Source organism: Oryzias melastigma, linkage group LG10 (genome assembly GCF_002922805.2).
Source record: "Oryzias melastigma strain HK-1 linkage group LG10, ASM292280v2, whole genome shotgun sequence".
NCBI lineage: Eukaryota > Metazoa > Chordata > Actinopteri > Beloniformes > Adrianichthyidae > Oryzias > Oryzias melastigma.
This window is the reverse complement of record NC_050521.1, coordinates 10,330,679-10,345,727: the sequence shown is the minus strand read 5'-3', so window position 1 is coordinate 10,345,727 and position 15,049 is coordinate 10,330,679. Positions and strand designations below refer to the sequence as shown.

At 37.7% G+C, this 15,049-nt stretch overlaps 2 long non-coding RNA genes across 2 annotated transcripts in view; one reads left to right on the top strand and one right to left on the bottom strand.

Annotated features, from left to right (window-relative positions):
- The window catches only part of LOC112153122, a 20,283-nt gene extending 10,045 nt beyond the window's left edge, over positions 1–10,238 (bottom strand). Inside the window, exons 1-2 of the long non-coding RNA XR_004948536.1 lie at positions 8,929–10,238; positions 505–573 (exon numbers count right to left, since the gene is read on the bottom strand). This is a non-coding gene — a long non-coding RNA (uncharacterized LOC112153122). The remainder of the gene's footprint in view (positions 1–504; positions 574–8,928) is intronic.
- The window catches only part of LOC112153123, a 13,920-nt gene continuing 5,070 nt past the window's right edge, over positions 6,200–15,049 (top strand). The window contains exons 1-2 of the long non-coding RNA XR_002920460.2: positions 6,200–8,337; positions 14,524–14,614. This is a non-coding gene — a long non-coding RNA (uncharacterized LOC112153123). The remainder of the gene's footprint in view (positions 8,338–14,523; positions 14,615–15,049) is intronic.

Below are 15,049 nucleotides of genomic sequence, written 5' to 3'. Positions count from 1 at the left end.
AAAAAAAAAAAAAAAAAAAAACAATACCAGGTTGGCAACTGCAGATGATAATAAAGGCGCTAATACACGAATGTGGAAGATTTTATGGCTTTGGGAGTTTATTTTTGAATTCCCTTTTCTGTTACTTTAATTACGGCTTGCTAAAAACAGATGCTGCTCTTAAGTTGTAACTCCTAACTCCGAGGAGAATAGCCATAATGTCGCCACAGAATAAGTTCATACCCAACTGACAATAAGATGTAAGAAAAACAAAGTCAGAGGAGGTAACCGTGGTCTGTCAACCAGGAAGCAGCAGCTGCTGGAGCTAATTAAAATCCAGTAACGTGGTAACATGGCCCGGTGCAGGGCCACATCAAAAGCTCCTCTTCATGCCAGTCTGGAGTCTCATCCCTGGGATGTTGAGGCCTCTTGTGACCTGTGCTGGGAGCCTGCTGGGCCCCGAGAGTTGTGGGGTGATCTAGAGTGGGTCAGGAACACGGTGGGGTGCACCTGAACCAGACTTACCTGCGTCTGTGTATCTGCATACCAAAACGCGGCCATGTGGCTGTGAGACAGGAGTGCATGGACTCTGACCTGAACAACAAAGACAAAAGAGGGAGAGCGGGTGAGAGGTCAGGAGGAGGGAGACAGCTTAGGGAAAACACACACGGGACACGTTGGCCAAATGCGATCAGAAAAACGCATATGGCTCGACAGAGGTAGAACCAGATGCCCTCAGATGTCCTGATGAAACCTAAGCTCAACCAAAACACGACAGTTCAGTGCCAATTATCCTCAGCCTGAAGACATGCTTCAGTTCAGAGTCAGTGGCAAATTCTAAAAACTAAATCTCAACGATTTCAGAACAAGAATACCTGAATTCCCATAGGAAGATGCTGTTCCATCCAATATTTACAGACGTGTGAAAACAAAGGAGAAAAAAGAGCCAATAGCTGACCCTCAACTAACAAAACTGTCAGTTTCTGGCCCAGTGTGTAACTAAGCACATCGTTCTGTTTTGCATCTTCTCCGTCACCCCATCAGCACTCATGTACCCAGCAGATATTAAAACATGGCGTTAATTTTGAGCTCTTTTTGAATTTCCTAATAGGGATCAATCTTCATGCTCTTTCATTGCTCTTATCTCCTTCAGGATCAAACCTGGTTGATGCGTTCATGTAAATGTCATTATTAAATCGACAAGCAGAATGGAAGAAAATGTTGTGGCTCTGAGTGCTGTGGCTCTCAGGTCTGCTCTTGTTGTCACACAGAGAAAGATATCAGAGTTCGGGAGCCTGATGCAAGCATCTGTGTCCGCCTGCCACACAAAACGCTGGCATCACATCACGCTGGGATACATGTTGTCAGACTTGTCTTCTGGTATGTTACTATCAGCCTAGCCAGACATCTGTGTGTCACTGTGTTCGAAGCGGGAACATAGCCCATTTGATACATGCGGGGTGTATGTTCAAAACTGCACCATCAGAGTAGAGACTATTCCACTTTTTCCACCGACTCTTTACAATGGTAAAATCTAATCCAGCTCACATTGCACTTGTGGTGTGCCTGCCAAGTTGTTAAGAAACAGAAAGCCCTCCACTGGATTCTGACAGCCTAATATTATTCTGCCATTCTGGAGAACCCAGGTTCTCTCGTTATGTAAAAATGAGAGAACTTTCAGCTTCTTGTCTTTATGACCGCCCTGCTCTGTATTTTTTCAGCCGAAGTCATTTAGAGTCAATCTTTTTACACATTTACTGTCAATCTTTTTCTTTCCTTAGACCGTGCATTCAGCAGATGTCTTTTACAGCAGCCCACTGCTATCAGCATATCCTGCGCTCTCTGCATTTTTTTTTTAATTCTTTTGGATTATTATTATTCTTTTAAACCCAGCAGCCATGTTGATGTGGCAGTTAATGGGGCCTGGGGGTTACGAATACATCCTAATTCAGCAATTTCAATTCAAACGCTTCAAAAGGGAGAAATCCTTAGTAAATTTAAGTTAGCAGAATTTAGTATTTCACAGACCTGCCGATTTACACCCAGTGCTGTGAAGTAACTCATCGGAATATTTTTGACGTTTAAAGTCAAAACTTAGCTCATTTCAATAGATTACTAATATTTTTGCTGTTAACAAAAAATAACTTTTTATTTTATTTTTCAAAAGGAATTCAACGTTTCCATAAATAAAATGTATATTTTGATAGGTAGCCTTATATTATTATATATACTTTTATGTACAGCGTTTGTAATATTACTACCAATATTACTATAAAAAAAAAACAAAAAAACAACTACTTTATCGGTGAATCCCCTGATAAACCGATAATCTTTTAAAAATAAAATATAGGGTCAAAAAACACCCCTCCTCAAAAAAAAATAACAAAACCCCCCAGAAATTATAAAGGTGCATTTTATTAACAAAACTGCTTTTCTTTAATAAAATATGTTGATGCAAACATGACATTACATCTCTATAAATTACAGTAACTCCTATTTTCAGCTGGGGTGACTGATGTATGTTTCTGTTTTTTAAAATGTGTTTTTCAATAACAAAAAACCCACATGTGCATAGATCTGTATAACAGCCAAAAAGGATTTTTCACTTTTTGGCTTAAAATAAAAAAAAAATTCTACTTTTAAAAATCTTAAATAGTGAAAGATACCTTAAATTTGTCTACTTTCAACATTTTAATGTCCCTAATAATCAAGCTGTAATAGTGCGGCTTGCTGCGATCATCGCAGGAGCTTTACTTCTTTGCTGTTTCCCTCCAAGAAATTATCTAATAATTTCTTAATCTGACAAGACGGTTGCCAAAAATGTCAAATTGAACTTTTGGTGGACAACAGCCACCAATCCATTGTGACAGCATCCATTTTCGAATCCACAGGCACCACCTGGGCACCATCAGGGCACTGCCATGCCAGCTTCTCTTGTCTGTCACTTTAGGCTTCAATATTGGTATCCAGGGCAGACTTGTTAGGGGTTGGCTACCCGTGAATCGAGCTGTCAAAATTAGCAACGTTTCCGGTTGGTTTTAAAGGCAAGACTGGGTCAGGCGCTAAGGCAACAGCTAAAACCCAAGAGGGACAGTGTTCGTTTCCGGGAAATAATTCATTACCGTTCATGCTATCGCCTAAATGAATTTTCTCAGATTTTGCCTTATTACCATCTGAAATAACCTGGCAGTTATAAAGCTAATTATTTCACTTAATTGTGTTATATTAAGAGACATAATAGTGTTGATACTTTTGTCAATTAGTCATTAAGATCTAACCTGACCTTTGAAAGTGATCGCATTAATGACAACTACATGAAGTCACTTTTTTTTTATTAATTGCCGATTTGCCAGCATAATGACATGGAAATAAGGAGCTGTGTGCATGTTCGTGTGAGTGGGAGTGTGTGTTTCATAAATGTTAGACTTGTGCATTTGGCAAGTTTTTTTTTTTTTTTTTTGCTCCATTTGGTGACAGATTGGGTTTAAATAACATTATATCTTCACAGTTGTGACTCACAAGCCTCGGCGTTAGAAAGTCAGGGTGAGGTTTAGCACTTCGCATGAGGACGAAGGGAGGACCAGGTCGCATCACTTCGTCTTTTAGTTTATCACTTTTTCACTGAGGCTAATCGGGGGTTCAAGGGGCCATGCCTTCAGCACTGTTATGCCGCCTCAATCAGTTCAATCTTTTACCGCAAAAACACATTCTTCTCGCATCTTGTCATTTAATAGCGGCTTTGCAGTGATAACACGGGCAGATGGATGGATGCTGAAATGAAATGAAACTGCTTGCAGCTCCCTGCTCACAGAAAAACAGAGAAGAAATGAATTGTTTGAAAATCTAAATTCAAGTGAACATCGAGGGCTTTCTCTCAAATGGAAAAGTATGATTTCAGAAAAGTCGTGATAGAAATTCAAGAACACACGTGTCCTATAAATTTGAGTTTACTTCACTGGAAGAAGATGCAGCTTGGCATTGATTAGGACACGAGGCACGGCGGGGCGCTCAGAATCGCTCGCTGCTTTTTAACTACCGTGCTAACAAGAGTGCTTCACTTTTCGCCAAAAGTTGGAACAAGTCAGTTGAGGTCATGGCAGGGAGTGTGTCCTCTCCAAGCCCCAGGTAAGAGGTCATGCGGGGCGAAGGTTGTTTAATATTGATGCTCCGAGCTCAGAGAAACTCCTCGAGCGTTAATGTTGCATCGCGTCTCTGAACCAGCGAGTACTGCTGCCGGCCTTAGCCCTCTCATCAGCCATGTTTGTTTTTGCTGCTGTTGTGCTATCAAAGGCTAACTGCTTTACAGCACCTCCTGGTGCTACCCGGGAGAAAACTTCTGCTGTAAAACAGAATTCAGCCATCACAGCTGAAGGTGAAAACCCCTGCTTTGATTACATGTGAGTGTTTTATTATCTAGTTTTTTTTATGATTTAACAGAATGTGAAATTGTAACGATTTCTGCAAATCGAATTTCTAAAAGCTGCATGATTTTTGAACAAAATCTAACGTTTCGGATTGATAGATTTTCTTCACCATGTTGTTTGCTGCAGATTTTTTAAAACTAAAACCAGGCAGCATAACAGATGAAGCATCAGCTGTGATGTTTTTTTTTTTTTTCTGCAGTAAGTGTGGCACACTTGCTATCAAAATAAAACACACCGTTGTGTCCTTCTGTCCAAAGTTCTGCTTGTACTTAGTTTTGTTGCACTTACAGCTTCCTTTCCCCCAAAAATGCAAGGATTAGTTTGAGGTAGGGCACACAGGAGGGATGAGGTCTGTCAGTGCTGCTACTCTGGACTGCATGCCAGCGATGCTTAGAAACTAATGAAGACGCACACTGGGAGAACCCCGTTGACCATCAATGAGATGTCACCATAAACAAGCTGCAGGACATTGGCAGTAAGCTCTCTGATATATGATGCTTACATTTTTTTTTTTCTGTAAATAACTAATTGTTTGTTTGCAATTATTCCTATTAAGTCAGACATTATTCAATATTATTTTTAATTGATAGTTTCTACTGTTTTTGCAGCTATTTTTTCATTTGCTTTTGCAGCTAATGCGACCGATGCCATTAAGCATCAAGTGGTGACATGCTTTTTTTAAAACTATAAATATAAAGAAAATATTTCAAAGGTGACATTGTTGTTACAGCATATTATCTTTTACATATTATCAAATTTTTTCTAGAAAAATGTACACTGCATGTATTGTCAGGAAAGGATAAGATGTATACTTAATTCTACTAAAAATGTTGTTTTATTCCAAAGAATAAATTACCAATATACTCACATTCAATGAAAAAAGTATATATTTCTAAATATTTATCTCTAAACTGTAACCTTTTTGATAAACCACGACTTCTGTGATTAATTAAATTCCAAAATATAAACTTTAAACACATCAGTTTGCACAAATTTAAGAAATTTCAAAGAGGAAGCCTGAAGTCTAAAAACCTGGATTATTACCCATGTGACTATAAAGGTGCTTTAATTTGGCGGTGTGAAATTGGAGCCCCTTTGAAGAACATCCACAGAACCCTTCCCCCTATTTATTTCTCATCAGTGCTGTGACTCTGACATGCCTCTTTTGTACACTAGAATTATGGTTGGGCTAAATTAAGGTACACTCAAAGAGATATTTTATCAAAACTTTCAGGCAAACCAGTTTGGCTTAACCAAATAAAATAAGGCCTGCTTCAATCATTTGCGTTATTTAATATTTTCTAAGAATATTTTTAGGCTAAACAAAAAAGAAAAAAAAATACGCTCAGGATTCTAAACATTTATCGTGGGGGAAAAACAATTTAAAAATGATAAAAAGAATTTTTATTTTGGAAACGGCAAAATTAAACAGTCGCACAAACTCTATTGCAATATACCTTTTTTATTAATACGCATATTACCAAAATAATTACATTGAAAGCGCGAACATTATAATTGACAAATAAGTTATCAAAATAGAATAATAAAAAAAAATTATAGGTAAACCTCCAGTAAATTCAAAACTTTTTATATTTTTTTTCTTTTATAAAAAAAATGTCATCACGGAATTTACAAAATGTGTACAAAAATAGTAAAACATATGAAAGTAAAATGAAAATGAACGAAAGCGTGCAACGAAACAAAAATAATAACAAGTTCATTTTTTTTTATTTAAAAATGGTATATAATTATTATTATTTTATAATTATCAAAAATAAAGACACTAATTTAAAAAATGTATTTTTTCCCTTAACACATTTTTTTAAAATGCTAAAATTATGAGATTAAATTACACAAAAATGTAAGTTTTATCCATCACTACAATTAATCTTTTTGTAAGCAAATAAAGAGTTTTTGAATAAAGCGATGGGTTGCAATTATTCCGGGGTCGTCCCGATCCCTGATGCGGCAGGTAGAGAATTAAACCGAAGTTTATCCTGTACTACTGGAATAAAGCAGATTTTGCGCAAGCAATCAAAAAATAAACTTCCCTTTTCTTAACTTTTTAATTTTATTTTATGATTATTTTGCTGTTTTTTTAAACCATCTGCTCACTTTTCATTTTCATCCATTCTGTCCAGATTTGTAAAACTTGTTCCGAGATATCAAAAGACAACAAAACTTATCCGCGTACTCTTTCAAGGTTGTCTAATTGGCAAGATTCTTTTATTTCCAGTCTTTTTATTTTTTCAAGAGACAATGATTAGAATGGGGAGCTCTCATAGTAATCAAACAAAATGCAATGATAAATAGGAATTGCAGCATTTGATCTTACGCTGTGATTCAAATCAGATGTTTCTCTAAAAGGGAAGTGAGAAACTTCCCAGAGTTTGTGAAATGAAAGGCCACCATCTGTTTTTGAATGTTTGTCTGTTCTGAGGACATTGAACTGTCAGCAGTGTCCCTCCTACTAATCAGGACTTCTAGATGTCTACACAACACAAACCATGAGTTCTTTACCCATCTTTTGTATTGTATTTACTTTAGTAGGTCAACTACTGTCAAAGTACGAACAATAAATATTTTCTTTTTGATTGAAACTGAGATGGTGTCAGTTGTTTTATTTAAGCTCCTGGCTGTAATCTTTCTTAAGAAAAGGAATAAAGAAAATTTGATCATAGCATTGATGCAAAATATTGATTTTAATAAATAAAATTATATTTCAATTTCTAATAGGTTTTAAGGCGTTTCTGTCTTTCTTGTTTTTTCTCAATTTAAAATCCTTTTATTTTGAAACACTCAAAATCGACTGAACTCTAAATTCCAGTAAAAAAAAAAAAAAAAAAAGAAAAACAAGCTGTGATCAGTGAGAAACTTTAGTGGGGCAAAAGAAAAAAAAATCTATAATTCTCAAAGAAAATCTTTCAGGACTCCCTAAAGTTTAAAAAAAATCTACAAAATTTGTGTCACGCTATTAAGACTTTCCACTGAAAAGGCTCAAACAGACTTACATATGAAGCTGTCACATTTCACTCATCTCAAAACTCACAATCCTCGCTGGATAATATTTATGTAGTCACTTTTTTAAAACTAAAATCATCTCAACTGTGTGCCACTTTTTTTTTCTTTTCACCTACATTGTGCAAATCGAGAACGAAACTAAAACACGTGAGCACTAAGACGAGGACTTTAAATGTTCGTCCGCACGTAAAAGCAGCGCAAAAATGAACATTTCAATACAAATTAGTTAGAATTAACCAAAAAAGCAAAAAACGAAACAATTTGATACGATGTACCTTCATTTCACAAAAAATCATGTTATCCAGTCGCTACTGCAGCTTCTTCCTCCTCTGCTAGCTTAGCAACAGCAGCCATTTTGTCTGCATATACATTGGCTGAGACGTCTTTTTTAGGTCATGCAACATTTCTTTGAGATTTTCCCTAGAAAAAGGTGCCACCGGTTTCATTTGAATCCACTTTAGCAACAATGAGAGCTCTTAATTTGAGCCTTTAACTAAGATATCAAGTGGGAGATGTGGATTATATCAGGCACGCGTCGAGCATGTCCTGAGAGGTGATGCTTTCATTTTCTGCTCACAAGGTGCCAAATGGTGTTTGGAGTTAACCGCATGACTGTCACACAAAGGCACATACATACTGCACATTAGTTCACATTCACATCAAGCATGATGGACACACACGTGCGCAGAGATATATAGAAATCAGATGAGTTGATCCCTTTCTTAGAGCATGCGTCAGCCACCCGCTGATCCCAGCGACACGTTACGTAGACGACCAGCAGCAGGATGCATGAGCCCAGCTGTCCAGAGGTCACCTTGGCTTGTTTACTTCTCTAGAATGAATTCAGAGGGGCAGGGTGGACCACTGCCACCCACAACAGCTACCTCAACTTGAACTTCAGTCGAGCTTGAGGGTAAGTAGCACAATATGTACTTTTCCTCCAAGTCCGGTGACCAGAAATAAGGGAGAGGCTGTAAGGACGAGTCCCGCTTGAAACTGTCTTTGAAAATCTCTAATTTACACTCAGGTCATCAATTACTTATCGTTCTGCCAATTAGTAACTTTCTTTTCAACTTTGACGGAATAATTCACCGGAAATCATAAAATTTTTAGTGCTGCGTTTCACAGAAGCAGATGGTTTAGGTTACCAACAGGCTCCTGTAAAACGTTCCCCTCCAATTTTTTACTGAGCCTGAAATAAAAAAAAATAAAAAATTCAAAATTCCTTTTCTAGATGAACAACTTCACTGTGCCTTTGTGCAATGCAAATGCACAAAGTTCAATAAATGCCTTTTAAATGAAACGGCTTCAAGAGTTATTTTTTTTAATGATTTTTTTTTTTTTTTAGGTTTCTAGGGCGTTTGTCAGTTCACAGGCCCGACTTACCAACCATGAGCACATGACACACTTCCACACACTTGGTGCTAGCTTAGCTGCAGCGTTTGTTTGGAGAACAGCCCCTCACCGCCCCCAAAGATAGGCACAAACGGACACAGAAACTCACCTCTGGGGAGAACAGTTCCACATAAAAACACTGGAGTCTCAGCTGTTTCTGATCAGGTCCCAAACATCCACGCTGTGGAGACAGAGCAGTAAAGAGATGGGGAGTGAGTGTGCTTCCAGGGAGCTGCCCTGACCACCCCGGTAAATATAGGAGAGCAGATCCTTTCAGGTCGGGAGTATGACACGGGAGTCCCACATAAATCAGTGCAGGCCCAGCCCGGCAAAGGCTGGGAACGCCATAGGAGTGGTAGGCGGCTCTACGGTGAGGTTTTTGGGGAAGGATTATGGATTGAGACATACAGCTGGGAGGCTAAAGTTGCACTTTTCATTACCACTTCGAGGGGGTCTTGGCTGCCTGGAAGCCACTCACTTTTGTAAAGACCTCTTTCTCTCTCTGGAATTGTGCAGGTGCATTCTTCACCTGAGGATAATTGTTTTTGATATGGCAAGAAAAATTCAGCAAAACGTGACGGGGAATATATTTTTCCTTCTGTGTTTTTTTTTTTTTTTTTTTTTTAAACCAGTGGAAGAATGAAAAAAATAAATTAAAAAAGGAGAGGGTATTGTGAAAGTCCTCATTCACCAGAAGACTGGAGTAAAGAGAGAGCAGTATGCCCCCTTCTGGCTCTTTTCTTCTCTCCCTCTTTTCTTCTCCTTTTTTCCCTGGCGTCTGGAGATGTGAAGAAATGTCTTTTGATCAGCTCTGACAGAGCCTGGGCCATTTGAAGAGGGTGGCTGGCAGGACTCTGCCAGTCCAAGCAAAGCATTAAAAATGTTCCTAATAAGAGAGCAATAAACTAACGAGTGCCGGGTGTCTGTCTGATCCACATTCTGGGTTCTGTTTGTGCCAGTACTCCCAGCATTTTCTGACATGCTCCCAAGTCTTACGAGTCTTTGGACTGTTTGCCAGGTCGCCACATTTCACCTGTGCAGTCCCATATGTTCTCCCTGATTTTGCAAATTTAGGAACCTTGTGAGACTAACTTAAATAGTTGTGGTTTGGCAGACTTTGGAAGAAACACATTCGGTTGTGTTTTAGATAAGTTTATATAAGAACAAAACTTGGGATTTCTAGGACTTTTTGAGTAGAATATGAATTATGGGATCAGCTGATTGCTGTCACTGTGCGGCGGTTTGATTCTGCAGATTCTCTGGCAGTCTGCTGAGTCCAGTGAGTAGATAGTTACATCTCACAACTTCTCAATGCAGGCCAAATAAACACATCACCTCCATCGCAGGGGGAGGAGGACAACAGCACAGCTGCCAACCCCCCCGTCTTTATTAAAGGCTGCAGCAGCCCCGGCCAAATCCACAGCGCTGCCGGGCATCCCATGCATGAACAGGTGTTCTGCTGGTGGAGTTGAGCCCGGTCTCGGGCCTGTTTCTGGGCTGCTGCTAAATGCTGGGTGTGTGAGGAGGACAGGTTTGCCAGACTTTAATGGCGTGTTGTCGAGTCCTCTGCTCAGCACTGGTAATTATGGAAGAGAGAAGGCGATTAGGCAGAGCGGAGCAGCCCAACGAGGGGGGCAGGCCCACGCCCAGCAGGGAGGGGAGTTTTGCCACTGGAGGGACCAATCAAGTGTGAAGCAGAGCACAGACCTCAGGCCTTGGTTCAGTGGGAAAAGCCTTGGCCGGCGGTTCAGAGCGCTGCAACTTTCACGGATTAGTAGAGACACTATTCTGAAGACTGAAAGGGGGAGCACAGCACGGAGGCAGCATCAATGAATGTGTGCAGGCACACAAACACTCTCTCATTCTTTTACCCTCACCCTCTCCAACACAAAACCCACCAACAGCTGGGAGGAGGGCTACAGCCATCGCCACATTACCATAGCAACGGTGTATCTCACATTTTAGCCCAAATGAAGACACTTTGTGCCCTAACTAGGATATTTACTTTTCCAGTTAATGGAAGTGTTTTAATATGCTTTTCTCTGTGTAATGTGCCCTCCCTGACTTAATAAATAACCTGCAATTGAAAAAAGCTAGTGCGTCTGACAAGCTTTTAGTCTGCTCTGAATCTGAGCGAATATAAAAGCTCCAAATTGAACTTTGTAGTTTTGTTTCAAGAGGGGTAATTGTGCTTTGTAAGCATTCACACTACAGTGATTCTGTTTCTCTTTATTATTGTGATTCCTTATTATTCTTCTGTGTTTTTGATTGTAAAAACTCAATCACACTTTCAGCAATTTCTGCAGTCTTGTATCAAAACGTTCAGCTTGTTAAGGACAGTCCTACTTGTACTTTGGTATTCATACATTTGATGGTCTTTAGCATTTTATGCGATTTATGCCTTTTTTTCCATTTTTTTGGGCTAATTTACTATTTACTGATGTTTTTTGGGCTAATTCTGAGTTAAGCTGACATTTCAGTTACAGGTTAGCTTTTTTTTGGCTAAGGTGGCATCTACTGAGGTTTTTTTGGAATAATTTGTAATATTTTAGCAATGTTGCGATTATTTTCACAAAATTCTTCAAATTATTTGTGCTCTTTCTGCAAATTATGCAAAGTTTGTGTCAAAACATGTTCATGACTTCATTCAGCATTTAAAACAAATGCAACTTTTCTAGTTTATGTATGCGATCAGAACCTTTAAAGCTTTTTAAGATCTATTCACTTTGGTTCTGTGAGGGGAATTTGAGATCTCATTCAATTAAAAAAAATCAAATTAGGCAATTGTAACAGTTCTCAGACAGTCATAATTTATATAATATTGGCATTTATTAAATGTTTAAATATATATTGATACAAATTTGATTCTGGTTGTTTGACAGACAAATGAGAAGATTGACACTTTATGGGCAGAAAAGTATTTTTTGTCATGAAGAGAATTTATAGGGGGTTAATAATTGCTTCTGATCCACCTTGTCAAGACCATTCTCATAACACCTCAAGGGCTTTTGAAATCATTACTTATTCAATAACTGGCAGACATTTTTAAATCTTGGTGTGTAGTTTTGTAGTCTGCCAACAGTCCAACAACTATTTACGTTTATTGGGTGAAAATCCTACTATAACATATGCAGTGTTGAAGAAGAATTCATACGTTTTTGCCAAATATAGTTGATCATATCCCTCCTCCAGGGTTCCATTTTTGAACCCCTATCATCAGGTTTAGCTTATGAAAGCTCTGACATGTTTTCAAGTTTATTTTAAGGAAGAAAAAATTAATGAACACCCTCTGCTTTTTTCAAAGTTTAAGTTTTAAAATTGAGAAATCAATCAGTAGCTACTTCTGTCCACCTTCACAAGCAAATAAGTCTAACAAATTTTAAGCAAAGAAAGAAGATATTTTGAAGATTAAAAAAAAAACAGTTTTGTTGAGAAGTACTAACATTTACAATATATATGCATGTTTTATTTATTTATAAGAAAAATAGTTTTATTTCCCCAAATAGTTAGATGTTTGAAAAAAGTAATATATTTCTGAAATATCACACAAGAACTGTAAAAATTTTTTGTTAATTTTCTGGGATATAAATGTATTGATTTGCAAAATTATGTTTGTTCACCAGTTTGTCTGTATGACAATGTGACCTTATCAATGCAGCCATTTTTATATGTGTTGCTGGATTCCTAAAGATGTTATCATTTGCACCACATACAAGATTGTTTGTAAGTATGAAAACTAGATTAGCAAAGTAAAAAGTCAAGGTTAAAGTAAAATGTCTGCTCTGGGCATAAAAACACCTCTCATTTCGTTACAGCGTGTTGTGCCTTAATTGCATGTGCTTTTTTGTGTTTAAAGTAAAACTCTTGGCAACCAAGAAACTTGTCCACTGAGCCTCATTTTGCTGTAAAGTTGTGGTTCTTTTCACAAAACACTTCACCCAAAGCTGCTTTTTTTCAGCTTGCTGAAAGAGCTGCCACATATGCATGGATGGAACTGCTACTTCTCAGGAAGCAGGAGAGAAAGCAACAGTGTGAAATGCATTTTCTTTCTGTTCTCTTTCAGAAACAATTAAATATCTTATAATAAATTAAAACTAACATGTCGATTGACAGATTTTTGAAAATAATTACAGTAAATAACCACTTTATACAGCAAACCAAGCAGACTGTCCAAATCTTTACAAAATAAAAGTAGCTGTAATGACAAATCCAACGGAACCACAAGAAAAAAACAGATGGGATGTGGCTTTAAAGTCACACAACTTTTATTTTTATTTATTTTCTGTAACATGCTTTGATTTATGGCTCACAGCAACAGCTATTGCTTTGTTCTAGATATATGTCTTTCAACCAGACTGTAATCATTTGCTTCCCAGACCAAGTTTGTCTCCTCAGTGTGACAAACAACCACATGCCACATAACAAGCAGATCTTTCCCTCCAGTCTTCATTCCGTTTATGCTGTGTCAGGATGATGTGCCAAAAGTATTGCAGTATCCAGCCTACACCAAGGTGGTGCTAGCTGCAGTGAAAATGCAAATTAAATGCCTTCAAAGCCAAAAATTAATACATTCTTCAACCCAACAGACAACATCCTGAAGATTTTGGTGGCCTTTTTGTTGATTTTATTCAATTTAATTTGAACTTTTCTAGATAAATGTTTCATGAGCTTAAATTGATCAGGTCAGAAATGTAGATTTAATTTTATAGTGTAGAGCTCCTAAGTCCAGCTTTCCACCCCAATAAAAATTATATCTTCTTAAAGCATTTTTTCATGATGGAGGACAATAAATAAAAGAATTTAAGATTAAAATTGAATTTCTGAGTAGTTCTTTATTCAAATTCGGGTCAATCGGGAGCAGATGAAAAAATCCTGTCACAAAAATCTCTAGAAATGATCAGGCCAAAGACTCACCACCCCATTCTAATGCATCCACTTGCAGACAAATAGATACATTTCTTAATTTTCCTAGTTTGAGCTGCATCTGGCTCATAACTGTACAACTGAAAAGCTCTTTTAAAAATCGCCATTTTTGTGGCACCGCTAATGTTTGCTTGAGGTGTGAATGGCTGCAAACTAGCGGGAAAGAGTGTAAACAAAGGGATGATGGGATATCAGTGAAGGCTTACTTCCACCCTAACAGTCCCACCAACAACTTAACTCAGAGCAGGGCCGGCCCTGGGCGTAGGCGCTTAGTAACTGCTGGAGGGTGCGCCAAATGACAATGATTGTGCTATATATATATATATATTTTTAATTTTGACACACAACTCATCTTGTGTAATTTTTTAAAGTAATTATTTTGACGTAATCAATAACGTTACTTGGTGCTTAAAATTTTGAAATTGTAACTTTTTAACATTACTATGAATAAAAATAGGCAAGAATATTATTCCAGAATAAATTAACTTAAACCTTAAAAATGTTTTACTCTTGATATATTTTGTCAAAATTATGCAAGTTAGAAATAAATGCAAGGTAGCATCACTCCATTATTTAACAATAAAATAAAATGATGGATGGAATGGGACCTTAACTATAAGTTTAATTTATAAACTGTGTGGCCAATGACAAAAATCCAGCCTTGGACGCACTTAAAATACCTGAGGGGTTTGCACGTATTACGTGTAGCCAACATCACTTTGCGTGCATGTATGTAACATCAACCTTAAAATAAATAAATATTTATTGCAACATCTTCCAGGAATCTGCGTTCTTTCCGGTGAGGGTGGGGTGTGCCAAAATCCCCTTTTGCCTAGGGTGCCATGCAGCCCAGAACCGGGCCTGACTCAGAGGTAAGTTTGTGATGAACTCTTGCCGGCTCTGCACAAACTATGTCAGAGAAATCGACACATTGATTTTGGCTAAAAACAGCTTGGTGATAATAAAAAGAACACTGGGAACAATTTTAAAATAGAGCAAAAGCAATGTTTGTGTATGCTCTCCTTTAACCAATATCCTGTACTCCATGAGATAAGAACATTAAGCATATTTAATCCTACAATTTTTCTTGTCATTATTTTTATACTTTTATTCTTAGAAAAGTTTCTTTTCTGCTTGGAGAAAAATCAGTTTCCTAAGGAAAAAAAGTGAAGTGATTCCTTCTGAATATGGAAGATTTTTCCATATTTTTTTTCTCAGTTGTTACAGTCAAAATGTTAACGCTTACTTTTCATCTTTGCTGAGGAGCTCGACTCTGCCAGACGTGTCAGGAAGAGAAATGCTTTCTG